A 7,017-nucleotide genomic window follows, 5' to 3' on the forward strand; every position below is an offset into this window, starting at 1 on the left:
CTCTTGTAGACCAGGCTGGTCTCGAACTCCCAGAGATCCGCCTGCCTCTGCCTCCCGAGTGCTGGGATTAAAGGCGTGCGCCACCACCGCCCAGCACGTACCCCCTTCTTTATGGGAAGGAACACCACATCTGTTGTGGCCTTCTCATTTGCCTCCTCACCAGGCATCCCAAGATTCCAACTTGTTGCCCACAGTGGTGGCGCACGCCTTTAGTCCCAGCACTCAGGAGCCAGAGGCAGGCAGATCTATATGAGTTTGAGGACAGCCTATTCTAAAATGCAAGTTTCAGGACAGCCAGGGCTACACAGAAAAACACTGTCTTGAAAAGCCAGAGAGAGAGAGGATTCCAACTTGCCTTTTCTCCTGCCTTTCCTCTCGCAGGCTCTGTCCTCACATCTTGGGCTTCTTATCATCCCTCCCCTCTGCCCCTGAGCCCAAGCTGTTCTTTCCCATGCGTTCCTACTCTTAGCCTTTGCTTTAGGATGCTCCCTGTGTCTGGATGAAACTCTCTGATGACTTTAGGTCTCTCTTCCTCATCTTTTGTGTTTTCTTTTCTCCTCATTTCTTTCCTCCCCTCCACTCCCCCTCTCGCTTTTTTCTTCCCTTCTGTAGCGCTGGACATCAAACCCAGTGCCTCTCCCATGCCAGGCAAATGCTCTATGATTCATAGGCTCACAGAGCTCTCCTGTCTCTCTTCTTGGGAATGTTTGCTCTGTAAGGTGACAGAGGAACCAGCAAGCAAGATGGTTTTATTACTTTTATTACTATGTATTCATTTTTAAAATTTAAATTGTGTGTGAGTGAGAGGACCACTTGCAGGAGTTGGCTCTCTAGTTCCACTGTGGGAATCCCTGTGGTGCAATTGGGCACGTCAGGCTCAATGGCCAAGTGCCCATTGAGTCACCTCCCTAGTCTTTCTGTGTTCACCACTAAATTCTGATTCTGGGGGATGATAATGGAGTTGAGTCCCCAAACAAAAGAAGGAACAGATAATGAATGCAGAAGAAAGTGACTTGGTGTCTCTAAGCTGAAGGTCACTTCTCAGAGGAAGCATGCTGATCACTTGCCTCATCTTTGGGGGATAACAGAAAAAGATTATGTGCCTCTGTCAATCACTAACACCAAGAAGAGACAGCATTTGTTTTCTGCTTTTGTTTAGTTTTTGTTTGTTTGTTTTTTGAGACAGGGTTTCTCTGTGTAACAGTTCTGACTGTTCTGGAACTCACTTGAACTCTGAAATCTGCCTGCCTCCCAAGTACTGTGATAACAGCCCACCACCACCCAGCCTGTTTATTTATTTTTGTGAAGCTTGGTTTCTCTGTGTAGTCCTGGCCTCCCTGGAACTTGTTCTGTAGACCAAGCTGGCCTCAAACTCAGAGACCCACCTGCTTCTGCCTCCCAAGTGCTAGAATTAATCATGTGCACCACCATGTCTAGCAAAGAGCCAGCATTTGTTAATCACTGCTGCTCATCTCTGAGCTAAAACTTCTAAGTCACCTTGCTTACAAATGAGACCATCCCTGAATACCAGCAGCTTGGGAAGGAATGAGAAGAGAAAGATTAGTTAACTTTTAAAATGAATTGTCAAAAACAAAATAAAACAAAACCACAGAGAAACCCTGTCTCGAAAAAAACAAAATAAAATAAAATAAAATAAAATGAATTGTCTTTGCTTGATACTGCTGTTTCCCAGGATAGGGAAATTACTCTGAAGTGTTTAACTGTCTTGCCTTTAAACAAGTAAACAACTGAGTTTGAGACCAGCCTGGTCTACAAGAGCTAGTTCCAAGACAGGCACCAAAGCTACACAGAGAGACACTGTCTTGGAAAAACAAAAAAACAAAAACAACAACAAAAAAAACACCAACAAATAACAAAAAACAATGTTGGAAGAAGCTGCTAGTTTCATTCCTGGCTGCTCAGCCCCAAAATAACCCACACAGATACTGTATTAATTAAATCACTGCTTGGCCCATTAGCTTTAGTTTCTTATTGGCTAACTCTTACATATTAATTTAACCCATTTCTATTAATCTGTGTATTGCCATGTGGCAGTGGCTTACTGGGTAATATTCCTAGCTTCTATCTCCCACGGCTCCATGGCTTCTCTCTAACCCTGCCTTCCTTCTCCCATGCTAAAGGCCAAGCCAGTTCTTTATTCATCAACCAATAAAAGCAACACATAGACAGAAGGACCTCCTACACCAAAACAACGTGTCACAGACAGCGCTTCTTTCCTCAGGAGAGCCAGCTCTTCTATAGGGAAAAGATAGTTGGGATCATCTCCTGTCTGTTCCCATCAATCTAACTGACTTTACTCTCATCCTTTCAAGCCAGTTTCTCTGTCTAACAATGTGGAAACTATATACATTTAAATTCTCAGTCCTGTGGGGTGGTGGTGTCACACACTTTTAATCCCAGCATTTGGGAAGCAGAGGCAGGTGAATCTCTATGAGTTTGAGGTCAGCCTGGTCTACAGAGCTAGTTCCAGGACAGCAAGGGCTACACAGAGAAACCCTGTCTCAAACAAACAGTATCTCTACATTTATCCATGAATTAAGGACTGAGAATTTTGTTGTTTGTTTGAGACAGGGTTTCTGTGTATCTCTGGAAGTCCTGAAACAAGCTCTGTACACCAGGTTGGCCTTGAACTCATTCACAGAGATCCACCTGCACCTGCCTCCCAAGTGCTGGGATTAAAGGAGTGCCCCACCACTGCCTGGCTTGTTGTTGTTTAATAGACATTTTTTATTAATAATTTTTTTTTTTGGTTTTTTGAGACAGGGTTTCTAAGTAGTTTTGGAGCCTATCCTTGAACTAGCTCTTTTAGACCAGGCTCGAACTCACAGAGATCCACCTGCGTCGGCCTCCCGGGTGCTGGGATTAAAGGCATGCACTACCGCCACCCAGCTATTGATAAATTTTAATGATTTATTTATGTTCATTGGTGTTTTGCCTGCATGTATGTCTGTGTGAGGGTGTCAGATCCCTTGGAACTGGAATTACTGACAGTTGTGAGCTGCTATGTGTGTTTGGGAACTGGACCAGGGTCCTCTGGAAGAGCAGCCAGTGCTCTTAATTGCTGAGTTATCTCTCCAGCCTGAGAAATTTTAGATTTATATGCAGCTGTAAAATATAATCTGGAGAGATTACCGTTGCCCAGCACCGGCATCTTGCAGTGTTATAATACAATGCTACAACCTGGCTACTGTCCCTGACTCAACCAGCATGTGTGACTCACATTTCCCCAGTCTCAGATACACATTTCTGGGTTAGTCTGCTTATAGTGTTCTACAAGCTGGCATTTTCTTTTTCATCTACTTTTCTTTCTTTCTGTAAAAAGGACCTTATCCTTTACAATTATGATTCTCTCAAGTACCTGCTTTCCAAAAAGGGATTTGGTTCCTAGCTCCAGAGATTCTAGAAGACTAAGATTCCAAAACCTCTAAAGCTCTCAGTTCCAATAATCGGCCAATTTCATTCCGAGACAATGCCTGACTATATTGCCCAGAGTAGCCTCAGACTTGCTCTGTAGCCTAGGTTACACTCAAAACTTGTGATTCTGTCAGCCTCCTGAATTCTGGGACTGCAGGTGTGTGTCACCATGATAGGCATAGGGATACAATGAGTAAAAGGTGACAGGAAGATAGAGGGAAAGAGAGGAAAATTCAAAGTCATAATTCATAGCCTGTCATGGCTTGAATTCAAAATGCCCCTCACAGGCTCTTGTTTTAAGTACTTCTTTTCTGGCTGGGGTGTTGTTTTGGCAGGTGGTGGAACCTTTAAGAGGTGGGTCCCACTGGTAGAAGTAACTTTCTAGAGACAGGCCTTTGAAGATGCTAACCCAGACTCTTCTTCCAACCTTCTCTGCTTCCCAGCTCACCACTGGGGTGGCCTAAATGAGAAATGTCCCACATAGGCTCATGGATTTGAACACTTGGTCCCCAGTTAGTGTCACTGGGGCAGTGACAACCCAGCCTCAGGAGCTCATGTGATGCCACCACATGGCCATGAAGCTTGTTCTCCTGCTCACTTTGGGTCTTGATTTGCTACAGCGTGCTGCTGCATTCCTGCTCTTCCCGCTCTGTGCCACTATGTGTTGGCAGTACTTACTTTTGTGTTCCACGAGGTCTCACAGGTGAGAGATTGCCTTGAATCCCAGAAGAAACTTTGAATTTCTGAACAGTGGTGGGTGGGTTGTTATATTATGTGGAATATTCAGGTTGAACTAAAAGCACTTTACATTAAGAGATGGCCATAACCCTTTGTGGGGCCATGACAGAACGTTATCATTTATATCTGAAATGTGTCCTGCAGGCTCTTAAAATTTGTTGTTATTGTTGTTTTCCAAAGCGCTTGCATTATAAGCACACATCACCATGCCTGGTCAATTGCAGTGTTTGTTCCCTAGCTCTAGGTATTATTCAGGGAGACTTTAGGACCCTTAGATGGTGGGCCAGGCTAGTATAGCTCACAAGGGGCAGGCCTTACACAGTAACAGCCCAGACGCTGGTTCTAGCTGCGCCTGCCCCCAGCCACATGCCTTCTCCATTACAAGAGGTGCAACTTCTGAAACCATGAGCCCATATGAACTGTTCCTCCCTATCAGGTATTGTATTCCGGTGCTAAGACATGTAACTATGACACAGTCCATTGAGCTCAGGTTCCCACAGGGTGCCAGGCAGTCCAATAGGTAAACAGATCATTTATTAATCATGCGCCCAAGAGAGAGGACATTGCTTGGTGACATTGGGAAAGTCTTTCTGCAGAAGCTGAGGCTTGAGTGTCATCCTGAAGGAAAACCCGGGATTCTTTAGCTGAGAAGAAAAGAATTGTTAGAAACCGTTTCTTCTTAAAAGCATATCTAGTTTATTCTCAGTGCCTGGAGAGATCACAGGAAACCATGTCTACATTTGTTTACAATATTAAGGTGTCAAATTCTTCAACCCCTGTGTACAAGTGCTGAGGCCAAGAGATTTTTTCCCCCTTGAGTCTGTTTTCCACTATCTTGTCCAAACTGGACACCAGATCCTGTCTGCTTAGTCTGAGAAAGGCATTTTATCTCTGGTGCTTTGATCACATCAGAGCTTATATTTAAAGCATGAGAGATGAGAAAAGACCGCAGCTATGCCCTTGGCTCTGTCTCATGGCTGCGCCACCCTCCTCCTCTCTCCTGAAGACTCTGGGAGTCAGGGTTGGTCAAACCATGAATAAAGCATCTTAGCCCTCTAATTACTGAGCTTTCCTTTCATCAAGGGCTCATCAGAACCCCTGGAGGCATGGGGGTCCCTGTTCTCTGTCTTTGCTGGTTAGCTACCTTGTGTGTACTCTGGCTCAGATACCCCTGGGATTTCTGTGTGTGCTTTAGGTTCCCCATAAGGCTGCTCAGTTCTCAGCTCTGTTCTCAGAGACTGCACTTTGTTCTATAGCCATCTCTGAGTCTGGGACATGGACTCCTAGAAGACCCACACTTTGAACAGCCCCTGGAAGCCATGTTCAAGGCACTTTTAAAAACTGATCTCTGTGTTTTACAGGTTATTTAACCCCAAACTTCAGCACTTCTTCTGCAGCACCATTCTCACAGGGTTAGTTTACTCTGTAAATAAATGACCTGGCTGGGTGTGGTGGCGCACACCTTTAATCCCAATTCTCAGGAGCCAGAGGGAAGTAGATCTGATCAAGGCCAGCTTGTCTACGTAGTGAGTCTGGAGACAGCCAAAGTTACACAGTGAGACCTAGTCCCAAACAAACAAACAAACAAACAAACAAACAAACAGCCTATTTCAGAGAGATGGTTCGGTGGTTAAAAGCACGTACTACTTTTTCAGAAAACCCCAGTTTGATTTCCAGCACCCATATCAGAGGGCTCACAATTGCCTATAAGTCCATTTCTTAGAGATCTGGACACTGAGGGCACCTGCATATATCCACACAAAGAAACACATATAATAAAAAATAAAAATTTTAGAAAGACCCATATAGCTGGGGGATAGTGGTGCACACCATTAATCCCAACACTCAGGTGGCAGAGGCAGGCGGATCTCTGTGAGTTTAAGGCCAGCTATGTAGAGCGAGTTCCAGGACTGCTCCAAAGCTACAGAGAAGCCCTGTCTTAAAACACACAAAAAAAATGCCCATGTGAAGGTCTTAGCCTGTGGTTGGCAGGCTAATTATTAAGCTGTTATTAACATTATTTTGAGATGGAGTCTCAGAAAAAAAATGCACATACACTTCACACAATTCATACCACACACATACATAAACAGTTGTGCCTGTCTTTCTGGGGGTTTTGTTTCTTTTAAAGAGAGGTCTCTCTCTCTCTATAGATCAGGCTGGTCTCAAACTTTTAATTGTCCCATCTCAGCCTCTCAAATGCTGGGATGACAGGTATGTGCCACATGCCTACCTCTCCGGCTTGTGTGTGTGCTTGCATGTGCCCATATCTTAGAGGAAAGTGAAAGCTGAGTTCATATTTTGTGGCAGTTTTATTCATTTAATGGACCATGAGTACTGCCTCATGTACTTAGGAACTATGTGACAATCATATGTTCAGCGACTGCCTGGCTTTCTAACACGTTGATATTCATTCACACAATTCATAGTGCATTATCTTGGTCCTTAAATTGCCTCCTATTTTCGTGTCTTTATGCAGTGCTGTGGTAAATGTCCTCGCTCACAAGTTTGTGTCTCTGGCTTGATCTCAGGACAGATGCTTAGGAGCGGTGCATCTCTACTCGGCTGCTGCTCTGCTAACATTAGGGATGCAGAATCGCACCATAATCCCTGGCTCATGACACAGTCTCATAGTTGGAAAGTGGATGGTCCAATCTTATTGTATAGTTAATACATTTATTATTTTAATAATGTAATCAGTAAGCTGGGCGGTGGTGGCGCATGCCTTTAATCCCAGCACTCGGGAGGCAGAGGCAGGCAGATCCCTGTGAGTTCGAGACCAGCCTGGTCTACAAGAGCTAGTTCCAGGACAGGCTCCAAAACCACAGAGAAACCCTGTCTCGA

This window comes from Microtus ochrogaster, chromosome 7 (assembly GCF_000317375.1).
Source record: "Microtus ochrogaster isolate Prairie Vole_2 chromosome 7, MicOch1.0, whole genome shotgun sequence".
Lineage (NCBI taxonomy): Eukaryota > Metazoa > Chordata > Mammalia > Rodentia > Cricetidae > Microtus > Microtus ochrogaster.